We start from the raw sequence: 13,701 nt of genomic DNA, 5'->3' as shown, positions 1-13,701 counted from the left end.
GAGGAGTCCCCAGTAAGTGAAGGGTCTCTAGTGAGTGAGGGGTCCCCAGTGAGTGAGGGGTCCCCAGTGAGTGAGAGGTCCCCAGTGAGTGAGGGGTCACCAGTGAGTGAGGGGTCCCCAGTGAGTGAGATGTCCACTGTGAGTGAGGGGTCCCCAGTGAGTGAGGGGTCCCCAGTGAGTGAGAGGTCCCCAGTGAGTGAGGGGTCCCCAGTGAGAGATGGGTCCTCAGTGAGTGAGGAGTCTCCAGTGAGTGAGGGGTCCCCAGTGAGAGATGGGTCCCCAGTGAGTGAGGGGTCCCCAGTGAGTGAGGGGTCCCCAGTGAGTGAGGAGTCTCCAGTGAGGGAGGAGTCTCTAGTGAGTGAGGGGTCTCCAGTGAGTGAGTGAGGGGACTCCAGTGAGTGAGGGGTCCCCAGTGAGTGAGGGGTCCCCAGTGAGTGAGGGGTCCCCAGTGAGTGAGGGGTCCCCAGTGAGGGAGGAGTCCCCAGTGAGTGAGGGGACTCCAGTGAGTAAGGGGACTCCAGTGAGTGAGGGGTCTCCAGTGAGTGAGGGGTCCCTAGTGAGGGAGGAGTCCCCAGTGAGTGAGGGGTCCCCAGTGAGTGAGGGGTCTCCAGTGAGGGAGGAGTCCCCAGTGAGTGAGGGGACTCCAGTGAGTGAGGGGTCCCCAGTGAGGGAGGAGTCCCCAGTGAGTGAGGGGAATCCAGTGAGTGAGGGGTCTCCAGTGAGTGAGGGGTTCCCCCGTGAATGAGGGGACTCCAGTGAGTGAGGGGTTCCCCCGTGAATGAGGGGACTCCAGTGAGTGAGGGGTCCCCAGTGGGGTAAGGGGTCCCCAGTGAGTGAGGAGTCTCCAGTGAGGGAGGAGTCTCTAGTGAGTGAGGGGTCCCCAGTGAGTGAGGGGTCCCCAGTGAGTGAGGAGTCCCCAGTGAGTGACGGGTCCCCAGTGAGTGAGGGGTCCCCAGTGAGTGAGGAGTCCCCAGCGAGTGAGGAGTCTCCAGCGAGTGAGGAGTCTCCAGCGAGTGAGGAGTCTCCAGCGAGTGAGGAGTCTCCAGCGAGTGAGGAGTCTCCAGCGAGTGCGGAGTCTCCAACGAGTGTTATGTCCTGCCTAGGTAACGTGTCCTGGCAGCCGAGTGTTTCCAGTCCGACCTCCCGAGAGTTCCCACCGTCGCTAAACTGCCCGAACCCAGCCTACCCGAGGATCCACGTTCAGAAAACGGGACATCACGTCAATCAGTTTAGGGACATTGGAAAAATAATATGAAAAAACACATGATGTATTTATTATTCAGAATAATAAGGGCTTTACACAAAATGTGGTGTTTCCACCGATGAAGAAATTATATGACCATCAGATCGTCAACTCAAATAAGGAGCCTCAACTTTAATGTGTTGTCTGAGAAGGTCACCCTTTCTGAAGTTTTTGTCTCAGGAAAGAGACGCATATGTCGACCGTGCTCTCAGCCACAGCTCAGAATGGAAGCAAGTCGACGAAGAACTCTGTAGGGTAAGGCAGGTCCTAGTCAACAACGGCTTCTCCAATGGTTTCGTCGAAGACATCATAAGAAGGAAAGTGAAACGCCATGCAACCTCTGAAGAGACAACTAACACAACACCTGTACCCCCTATTAGACTATTTTACAGGAACTTCTTTTCCACAGCTCATAAAACGGAGGAAAGGGTCCTGATAGATATTGTTAATAGAAACGTTATCCCTACAGACAAAAATCAGAGGATACAACTGACGATTTACTATAAAACAGAAAAACGGCCAGCCTACTCATGAGAAACTCTCCAGACACAAAGCAAAACGCTTTATAAGAGACCAACGTCGTCTATGCCTTCAAATGCCCTCTTGGGGACTGTAAGCTCCAAAAAACCCAGTATATAGGCAAGACAACAACATCTCTTTCTAGGCGTTTAACGATGCATAAGCAACAGGGCTCCATTAAGGAACATATAATCTCTTCCCACAACCAAACCATCGCCAGAGAAATCCTAGTAAACAACACAGAAATCATCGATAGATACAGCGATAGCATACGGCTTGACGTTTGCGAGGCACTACACATTAAGAAGTCGACACCAGCAATCAACAGCCAATTAATGCACAACTATATTCTACCCACCTCAAGACTCCGCTCCAATATAGAAGCATCAAGAAATATGGACCAATAGGCTTTCTACAATCACTTCCATTCAATACCCATTGTTTCGTGTTCTGTCTTGTGTTGATGAATTTAATACCCTATTAATACCACCTCACCCCATCCACCTCACTCAAATGTAGATATAAACAAATCGGAGATGTGTAAGTTCTATTCAGTTGTGTATGTGTAAACTAAAGTCTTTGAAAATGTAATAAGTTTTACGAAACGCGCTCAAGTGTCGCGTCAGACTAGAAATATAAATGAATTTTGGAGAATTGATTTTTGAATTACCACCAGCAGTGAAAAGAAATGTACGAAAGATTGAGAAAATTCGTGTTAGAATTATTAATCTTACTTTTTCGGTCATATATATATATATATATATATATATATATATATATATACATATATATATATATATATATATATATATATATATATATATATATGTCGTACCTAGTAGCCAGAACGCACTTCTCAGCCTACTATGCAAGGCCCGATTTGCCTAATAAGCCAAGTTTTCCTGAATTAATATATTTTCTCTATTTTTTTTCTTATGAAATGATAAAGCTACCCATTTAATTATATAAGATCTATTTTTTTTATTGGAGTTAAAATTAACGTAGTTATATGACCAAACCTAACCAACCCTACCTAACCTAACCTAACCTAACCTAACCTATCTTTATAGGTTAGGTTAGGTTAGGTAGCAGAAAAAGTTAGGTTAGGTTAGGTTAGGTAGGTTAGGTAGTCGAAAAACAATTAATTCATGAAAACTTGGCCTATTAGGCAAATCTGGCCTTGCATAGTAGGCCGAGAAGTGCGTTCTGGCTACTAGGTACGACATTACTACACCAACAAAAAATTACTACACCAACAAAATTACTACACCAAACATGTCCTCCGTGGAGACATCCATATCGCTAATATTTCGACAAATCTGTTCCACTAAATCCACTTTATATTAAGTATTTCCATAAATAAGAAACACATTCAACAAATTACTGACAAGAAATGAAGATTGTAAACTATTGCACCTAAACTGCCAATTAAAACTGGAACAACGTTAATCATACAGAATTATTCAGTGCAAGGTATACTCTATAATTCATGATGCAATAAATCAATACACACAAATCCTTGATATTAAAAATCCAATTACAACTCGCAACATATATCACAAGGCTCCTCAAGCCTCCCTGGAGCCACAGAAACCCCAGGCATCCTTACATAGACGGTCAAACGGAAAAGCATAGTTGCGACATCAATTATAACTAGACAGGTATAATCATATATTATTGACAGGTGTTATGAACCCCAGAAGTCTAGTGAGGTGGATCTACCTTGGGAGAGTTATTCTACACATCTTACTGAATTTAGGAGTCAGGGGAAGGAATTAAACTAAGCAAACATCAGTAAATTAAGATTAGAAGATAATGAAAGCAGAAGACAAGCATCTTGTGGAAACAAAGTAAGATGTCGACATTATGAAGGTCGTAAAGATTCACTTGAGTTGCGTGAGTTGTGGAGGATAGATGTACGTTGGTGCCCTCCTGGGAAGAAAGAAGATTATTGCTCTTGGTTAAATGTTTAGATGAAGGCTTCGTGTACAACATGTGAGGAAGATGCCGAGATCATCGTATGACGTTTCTCAGTGATCGTGAACGATATTCGGGGCGGTATGAAGCCTATATATGGTGGTCGTGACCTGTGTGGACCCTACTGTGAGATTTGCTTTGAGCGGAGGAAACTGAGCAGGTATTTCTAGGTGAAACCTCCCAGGCGACTTTGTGTGCTCAAGTCGGGACTGTGAGAAGCTTATTGAGATAGTCCAAGAGGATTTGGTGGATGACCAAGAGTAGTGCTATTTTGGAGCTCCAGTGGGCTAGTGTCATCCCATCATCCTGATTACGGTGCACTTAATTATATGTTAGATTGCTTGATCGTGTGCTCAGCGATCATTGAGAACGTTAGTGGATTTAGGTTAGATATTTTATGAAAATAGTGAGCAGATATAATGAGATAGAGATGATAGGACATTGTGGACGCAAGAAGGAAGGAAACCATCAGGGGAAAGCGTCAAGCCGTTACGACTCTATAGCACTGGGGAGGAGTCAGGATAAAGATTTGGGATGGGACGGGGGGAAAGGAATGGTGCCCATCCACTTGGACAGTCGGGGATTGAATGCCGACCTGCATGAAGCGAAACCGTCGCTCTACGACCAAGCGCAGTTTATTTGCTGAAGAGCTGGTATTATATAGATATGATTGTGGTTTGTAGAATCTAATGATACTATGTTGTATTATTACTTTATTCACAGTGTTTTCATCTAATAAATGGGTTGCCTGTAGACAACTGGGGCCAGATTCACGAAGGTACTTACGAATGTTTTACCTTCTTAGCATCTTCATAGCAGCTACGTTGGTATTCAGGTTAAGCACACCAAGAAGGAAAACCTTCGTAAGTCTGCTCCGTCAGCTAAGGTAGCCCTCGACCACTCGTAGCTTTACGTAAACTGGATATAACTCAATTTTTCTCTACTACACAACACGGAGGATCGATTTAATTATAAACAAGATTTTAGCTGGAAAATTTCGTCAAGAGGCGTTCTTCGTGTTAGTTATATATGCGTTCTCTGCTTGAAACTTGCAATAAATATGTCTTTTATGATATTAGAATTAGTTTTATAATAGCAAGATATTATACCAGTAGCTATTAAGTAAATAAACACTAGTGAACATGAAATATGAGAGAAGGTGATGAGCCCTGCCTGATGGGAGCATTTACTATCACCAAGTTCACCTAGTAATAAGTATAGATGGGTATGTATCTAAGGTACACTCCCTATTTTTTATTTATTTTGTTTGGTTTTATTTTGAAATTGAATCTGAGTGAGACATAAAATAAAAATATGCTACACATATGATGTTAGGTTAGGGTAAAAACTCCAAAATCTTTTCTCATTGAATATTAAGCCTATAATTATGACTATATGGACTATTAAAAAAAGAGAGAGGGAAGTAGGGGTCCAAGACCTCTTCTTGTTACACAACTTGGGTGTGGAACAAGTAATTATCAACAGAAGGCACCATGCCGGGAAGGCTATGTAGCAGTAAGGCAGTGAGGTGAGGCAGCTACTTATTTGAGGAATGCTTATTTTATTTACCTTATAAGCAGAGGTAGCTTATTTTATTTGAGGAATGCTCAGCTGATTCCTCTACATTTAGCATGGAACAAATTTGTGTCCAAGACCTCTTCCTGTTACACAATTGGGCTGTGTGTAACAATAAGTAAGTAATTATCAAAAGGAGGCACCAAGCTGGGAAGGCTATGTAGCACCATTGTGTGTAACAATAAACCAATTTTTTTTTAACAAATAATACACCTGTGCGAAACAAATCCTGTCAGCTGTAAAAATATTGATGCAGTTATTTAAATAAAAAATATAATGAAAGAAATATTACTGGTTTATTTTTATCCTATCTTTTTGTACTGTACAGTATATCCAAAGAAGGGAAAAATTGAGACATAATGCACAATTTAATGAATGATTCAAAAGAAATATGACTATTACATATCAACATGAGATCTTAATGATCAATGGTTAACATGATTAAATAAGGATAATATTGGTAATAATACAAACCATAATTTAAAATCTTTATTACTGATGTTTTTGTATTAAGAAGCTTAGGTATACACAGCAATGTGCTGCTACCCTATTCTATATGGAAGATTACACAGTGTAGCTAAAAAACTAGCTAAAAGTTCATCTAATACTCCCATCTCACAGAATGGTTAGGCATACATGGAATCAGGGGAGAAAATACCAGCCTCAATACAAAAAACAAATCAACTCTGACTAAACAACAACTTCACGATTTTCACAAGAGGTAAACACTGAATCATTGAAACATTATATTATAACTACTCTTACCACTTTCTACAAGACTCCTCTCAAACAATGTATTTGTTTAACATGCTTAGGGGTACACAGCAATGTGCTGCTTCCATATTCTGTATGAAAGACCAAATAGTCTAGATCAAAAACCAGCTACAAGCTCATCCAACATCCCCACCTCAAAGGACGGCCAGTAATACATGGAACCAGGAGAGAACAAAATATGTAAGGCTTATCTGTTATCTCCCACTGGCAAAATCTGGGTACAGCACAAGAATATCTTGCATAATTCCTGAGTGTATGAAGTAATTACAAAACTCAAAGTACCTCATACCATTTGGTATGAAGTCACTGATAACAGGGGAATCACAGATATAGTGTTGGAGAGTACGTCCTCTCAAGTAGGATTGAAAACAGATGTGTTTTCACCCAGAGGGTTAAAACCCATGGAACCGCCTACCCCCTGAAGCCGTAAATGTCAAAATCCAGCTAAAAAATATCATTAGGACAATTGGCAGGACTTAACAAGCCCCCGGCATTTTGTCCTCGTCGAGGCCGGCCCTTGGGCCTATTGATCATGATCAATAGGCCCAAGGGCCGATATATAGGTAAATATATATACGTAAATAAGCACCATCGCTTCTCAAATCTTGGGAGCGACAAGGAGAGCCATACACTATCTCTTAGAATTACGTAGATAAACAAAAAATGTAACATATTTGTATACTACAATGTCGGTGCTGACTGTACAAGTGAAAAAAAACATAGTTTTACTTCGAAATATACTAATTTTATAAGAAAATTCGACGTAAATAAATAGCAAGTGGTTATGGATAAGCTCCGATATCCAAGCGTCGTGATTGGCTACAGCTGTAAGATGAAAAATGTTACCTTCCCTTTGATTGGCCAAACTAAAAGCCTAGTGACATCTTGCGAGACCTAAGTGAACTACTTAAAAATCTTCGTAAGTTTACTTTTCTGAATCGCCCTTTGGCGCGTTCTTAGCCGGCACTTAGGAACCTTCGTAGCAAACCTACTAACGAAGAAATACATGGAGCTTCGTGAATATAGGTCCTGGTTTTACTCTTGTCCTGGTGAGGCTTTCTAGGAAGAGAGAGAAACGGTTGCAGATCGGTTGACAGAAGACAATAATATAATGAAGGGAAAATAGGAAATCAGCCCAAAACAAGGAGAGTGTGGGAGAAGTCACGGCGGCTTAACAGGGTGTGTATTCATGATCAATAGGCCAGATTGGAGCCGTTTCTCCAAGTAAAGGTAACGTTGAACCCCTCCGTGTATATACGAGGATTTCAGGGTGATCCTCCAATATGCACTCCTGTGTCCATTACTGACTGATTGGCGACAGCCACAGTGTAGTTGCAGTGGTTGATCTTATTTTATCAGGGAAGTAGTAAGCGTCTCTGTTCACTAGTACGTAAAGTTCAATTCAAGTTATAAAATCCTCTATTCCTGATACAGGTTAACATGGCACAACCATAGGGATGTCACATTTCAAGCGACAGTACAATATTATTGAAGTAACATTACAAACAAAACACGAACGACCATGTGGAGCAGCTCCTTTCTTCCTGTTTCCAAACACATATGTAATAAATGTAATTAATTTCCATAATCCCATAGCACAATAAACACAAGAAATACCCAACACCATACCATGCAAGGTTATGGAGAACATGGTGAGGATAAGAAATCGTTGAACATCTGGAGAAAAAGAGCTTTGTAACACTCCACCAGCATGGGTTCAGGGATGATAAATCGTGCCTCACAGGTTTAATAGTGTGTCGCCTTGAACCAGGCTACCAAAATTAGGCAAGATAGAAAAGGGTGAGCAGACTTCCTTTTCTTAGACTGTCAGAAAGACTTTGACACAGTTCCCCCCATAAGAGGCTGTTACAAAAGTTGAAGAAACAGGCAGGAATAAACGTTAAGGTGGTCCAGTGGATAAGGGAGTATCCGAGCAACAGGAAACACTAAGATGTCACCAGCGGAGTCCCACAGGGCTCTATAATTGGACCCATCATAATTATTATAACTGTAAAGGAATTTCCAGAGGGTATAGACACATTCATCTCAATGTTTTCTGATGATACAAAAATTATGAGGAAGAATCAAGACAGATGAAGATAGACAGAGACCACAGGACGACCTGGACAAACTGGAGAAATGGTCTAGAAAATGGTAACTAAAGTATAATTCAGGTAAGTGTAAAGTAATGATATTAGGCGAAGAGAACAATTGCCCGAACACAAGTTACAATCTGGGAGATGAAATCCTTCAAGAGCCAGGTGAAGAGAAACATCTGGGGGGTTGATATCATACCGAACCTGTCCCCAGAAAACCACATCAAGCGGATTTCATCAGCGGCCCATGCTAGATTGACCAACATAAGAACAATCTTTATAAACGTGCGTAAGGAATCATTGAGAACCTTGTATACCAAATATGTCAGACCAATCCCGGAGTATGCAACTCCAGTCTGGAGTCCATACTTAGTTAAACACAAGACAATGTTCGAGAGAATTCAGAGGTACCCCACAAGACAGAATTGAGAGATATGAGTTACTAGGAAAGGCTACAGGAATTAAACCTCGCATCCCAGGAAGACAGAAGAGTTAGGGGAGACATGATAACCCCTCTACAAAATTCTCAGAAGAATTAACATAGTGGAGAAAGACAAACTATTTATCACGGGTAGAACACGAACTTGGGGACACAGGTGGAAACTTAGTACCCAAATGAGACACAGGTATTAGAAAGAATTTGTTCATTGTCAGAGTAGTTAACAAATGAAATGCATTAGGCAGTGATGTGGTGGAAGATGATTCCATACACATTTCAAATTTACGTAAGGTAGAGCGCATTAGGCTCAGGAACCTGTACACCACTTGATTGACAGTTGAGAGGCGGGAACAAAGAGCCAAAACTCAACCACAGCAAGCACAACTTGGTAAGTACAACTAGATGAGTACCACAGACTGGCCAGACCACCTCGCATGGAACATCAACATACGCAAAGTACAGGATAATACCACATCGTGTAAAACTAACGTCCATAGAAAACAAAGCACACTAAACACAAACAAACAACAGCGACGACCAGTAACCAACACACACCATGAGCCCCACAGTGTACCGCCACCCAGCCAAATACGGACGACACGGAGCACGAACAGTAACAGATGCTATTGGCCATGAAAAGCTATAACGCCAGATTCCTGTCCGTGAACCTTCCTCTGTACCGGGGAAGGCGCTGAGGTGGTTCCACTGCAAAGTCTACCTCAGCCAAACAGTCGTCGCAAACGACTAATCCAAAAACAATATATGTAGTCCGCGACCAATACCGTCCAGATTTGCAGGACAAATTACATGGAATGCTGCAGATAAACTGAGTCGGATATATGACCTATTTAGTATCAATCACTCTTCTTTTGCTTCAAGTGTTTGAGAGAACAAATCTTACAGTAAAATGAACGTATGGTGGAGTGAGAGAGAGGTCTCAGAGCCGCCCGTTCTTTTGATTAACCACTCAGTTAAATTCCAACCTTTTTCAGACTAATTTTAAACGTAACAACTCAACCACCACAACTAACATATCGAGTCATTACTCGATAGAGAAAAAGAGAGAGTCATTACTCGATAAAGAGAGAGAGAGAGAGAGAGAGAGAGAGAGAGAGAGAGAGAGAGAGAGAGAGAGAGAGAGAGAGAGAGAGAGAGAGAGAGAGAGAGAGTGGGAGAGAGAGAGAAAGAGAGTGGGAGAGCGAGAGAGAGTGGGAGAGAGAGAGAAAGAGAGTGGGAGAGCGAGAGAGAGAGAGAGAGAGAGAGAGAGAGAGAGAGAGAGAGAGAGAGAGAGAGAGAGAGAGAGAGAGAGAGAGAGAGAGAGAGAGAGAGAGAGAGAGAGAGAGAGAGAGAGAGAGAGAGAGAGGGGGGGGAGGAGGGGCAGAAGCACATAAGAAAGCTGTGAGAAGCAGAAGGGAACAAGAACACGACAGACAGTAAGGAATACAACTTTAAGATTTAGCATTTGGGACACATTAGATCTAAGATAACATTATGACCAACCTACGAGCTAATACCTAGAGTTTAAGACCGTTGGATTGGTACTTAATGAGTTTGAAGTGAAACAGTAGGTAATCAATACATGGTAACAGATGACAAAGATGGTAAAACGCAAGTGAAAAAGGACCATATATTCAATACAAGTGAATGAATTATCGGAGGAGAGGTCACCTCAGTCATTTAGATATCATAAAGTTGTGTATACGTTATCTTACGCCAGTTGTGCTACTAAGATGAACCCCCCCCCCCCCCCTTCTAAGATGAAATCCCTTCTTTTAAGATGAACCAGCTACTTCAAAGATGAAACCACATATTTTAGGGTGAACCCTCCTCTTCTGAGGAGTACCACCACTTCGAAATTACCCCCACATCTAAGGTCAACCTCCCCCACTTCTAACATGAACCCATCACCTCTAACACTACTTCTGAGATGAATCCACCACTTCATAGATGAACCAGCCAAAAATCACATCTAAGACAAACCCAACTTCTTGCACGATGAACCGACCTATTTTAAGATGACCCTACCAATTCTAAGATGGTTCTACCACTTCTAAGATGACTCTACCACTTCTAAAATGACCCTACCACTTTTAGGATGACCCTACCACTTCTAAGAAAACCATGCCACTTCTAAGATAACCCTACCACTTCTAAGGTAACCCTACCACTTCTAAAATGACCCTACCACTTCTAAGAAAACCATTCCACTTCTAAGAAAACTATACCACATCTAAGACAACCCTACCACTTCTAAGATGACCCTACCACTTCTAAGAAAACCATTCCACTTCTAAGAAAACTATACCACATCTAAGACAACCCTACCACTTCTAAGATGACCCTACCACTTCTAAGAAAACCATTCCACTTCTAAGAAAACTATACCACATCTAAGATAACCCTACCACTTCTAAGATGACCCTACCACTTCTAAGAAAACCATTCCACTTCTAAGAAAACTATACCACATCTAAGACAACCCTACCACTTCTAAGATGACCCTACCACTTCTAAAATGGCCTTACCACTTCTAAGAAAACCATACCACTTCTAAGATAACCCTAAAACTTTTAAAATGACCCTACCACTTCTAAGAAAAACCATACCACTTCTAAGATAACCCTTAAACTTCTAAAATGACCCTACCACATCTAAGAAAACCATACCACTTTTAAAATAACCCTACCACTTATAAAATGACCTTACCACATCTAAGAAAACCATACCACTTCTAAGATAACCCTATCACTTCTAAGACAACCCTACCACTTCTAACATAACCCAACCACTTCTAATATAACCCTACCACGTCTAAAATGACCCTACCACTTCTAAGAAAACCTTACCACTTCTAAGATAACCTTACCACTTATAAAATGACCCTTCCACTTCTAAGATAACCTTATCACTTCTAAAATGACCCTACCACTTTTAAGATGACCCTATAACTTCTAAGATGACGCAACCACTTCTAAGATAAGCATACCACTTCTAAGATGTCCCTACCACTTCTAAGATAACCCTTCTACTTCTAAGAAAACCATACCTCTTCTAAGACAACCCTACCACTTTTAAGATAACCCTACCACTTCTAAAATGACCCTACCACTTCTAAGAAAACCCTGCTACTTCTATGATAACCCTATTACGTCTAAGATAACCCTACCACTTCTAAGATAGCCCTAGCACTTCTAAGATAACCATAGTACTTCTACGATAACCCTACTACTTCTAAGATAACCCTACCACTTCTAAAATAACCCTACTACTTCTAAGATAACCCTACTACTTCTAAGATAACTGTACTACTTCTAAGATAACCCTACTACTTCTAAGATAACCCTACAACTTCTAAGATAACCCTACAACTTTTAAGATAACCCTACCACTTCTAAAATGACCCTACCACTTCTAAGATAAACTTGCTACATCTAAGATAACCCTACTACGTCTAAGATAACCCTACCACTTCTAAGATAACCCTACCACTTCTAAGATAACCCTACCACTTCTAAGATAACCTTGCAACTTCTAAGATAACCCTACTACTTCTAAGATAACCCTACAACTTCTAAGAAAACCATACCACTTCTAAGATAACCCTACCACCTCAAAGATAACTATATCACATCTAAGATAACCCTACCACTTCTAAGATAACCCTACCACTTCTAAGATAACCCTACCACTTCTAAGATAACCCTGCTACTTCTAAGATAACCCTACTACTTCTAAGATAACCCTACAACTTCTGAGAAAACCATACCACTTCTAAGATAACCCTACCACCTCAAAGATAACTATATCACATCTAAGATAACCCTACCACTTCTAAGATAACCCTACCACTTCTAAGATAACCCTGCTACTTCTAAGATAACCCTACTACTTCTAAGATAACCCTACAACTTCTGAGAAAACCATACCACTTCTAAGATAACCCTACCACCTCAAAGATAACTATACCACATCTAAGATAACCCTACCACTTTTAAGATAACCCTACCACTTCTAAGATAACCCTACCACTTCTAAAACAACCCTACCACTTCTAAGATAACCCTACCACTTTTAAGATAACCCTACCACTTCTAAGATAACCCTTCCACTTCTAAGACAACCCTACCACTTCTAAGATAACCCTACCACTTCGAAGATAACCCTACCACTGCTAAGATAACCCTACCACTTCTAAGATAACCCTACCACTTCTAAGATAACCCTACCACTGCTAAGATAACCCTACCACTTCTAAGATAACCCTACCACTTCTAAGATAACCCTACCACTGCTAAGATAACCCTACCACTTCTAAGATAACCCTACCACTTTTAAAATAACCCTACCACTTATAAAATGACCTTACCACATCTAAGAAAACCATACCACTTCTAAGATAACCCTATCACTTCTAAGACAACCCTACCACTTCTAACATAACCCAACCACTTCTAATATAACCCTACCACGTCTAAAATGACCCTACCACTTCTAAGAAAACCTTACCACTTCTAAGATAACCTTACCACTTATAAAATGACCCTACCACTTCTAAGATAACCTTAACACTTCTAAAATGACCCTACCACTTTTAAGATGACCCTATAACTTCTAAGATGACGCAACCACTTCTAAGATAAGCATACCACTTCTAAGATGTCCCTACCACTTCTAAGATAACCCTTCTACTTCTAAGAAAACCATACCTCTTCTAAGACAACCCTACCACTTTTAAGATAACCCTACCACTTCTAAAATGACCCTACCACTTCTAAGAAAACCCTGCTACTTCTATGATAACCCTATTACGTCTAAGATAACCCTACCACTTCTAAGATAGCCCTAGCACTTCTAAGATAACCATAGTACTTCTACGATAACCCTACTACTTCTAAGATAACCCTACCACTTCTAAAATAACCCTACTACTTCTAAGATAACCCTACTACTTCTAAGATAACTGTACTACTTCTAAGATAACCCTACTACTTCTAAGATAACCCTACAACTTCTAAGATAACCCTACAACTTTTAAGATAACCCTACCACTTCTAAAATGACCCTACCACTTCTAAGAT

This window comes from Procambarus clarkii, chromosome 25 (genome assembly GCF_040958095.1).
Source record: "Procambarus clarkii isolate CNS0578487 chromosome 25, FALCON_Pclarkii_2.0, whole genome shotgun sequence".
In the NCBI taxonomy this organism is placed as follows: Eukaryota; Metazoa; Arthropoda; class Malacostraca; order Decapoda; family Cambaridae; genus Procambarus; species Procambarus clarkii.
This window is presented reverse-complemented; position numbering follows the sequence as displayed.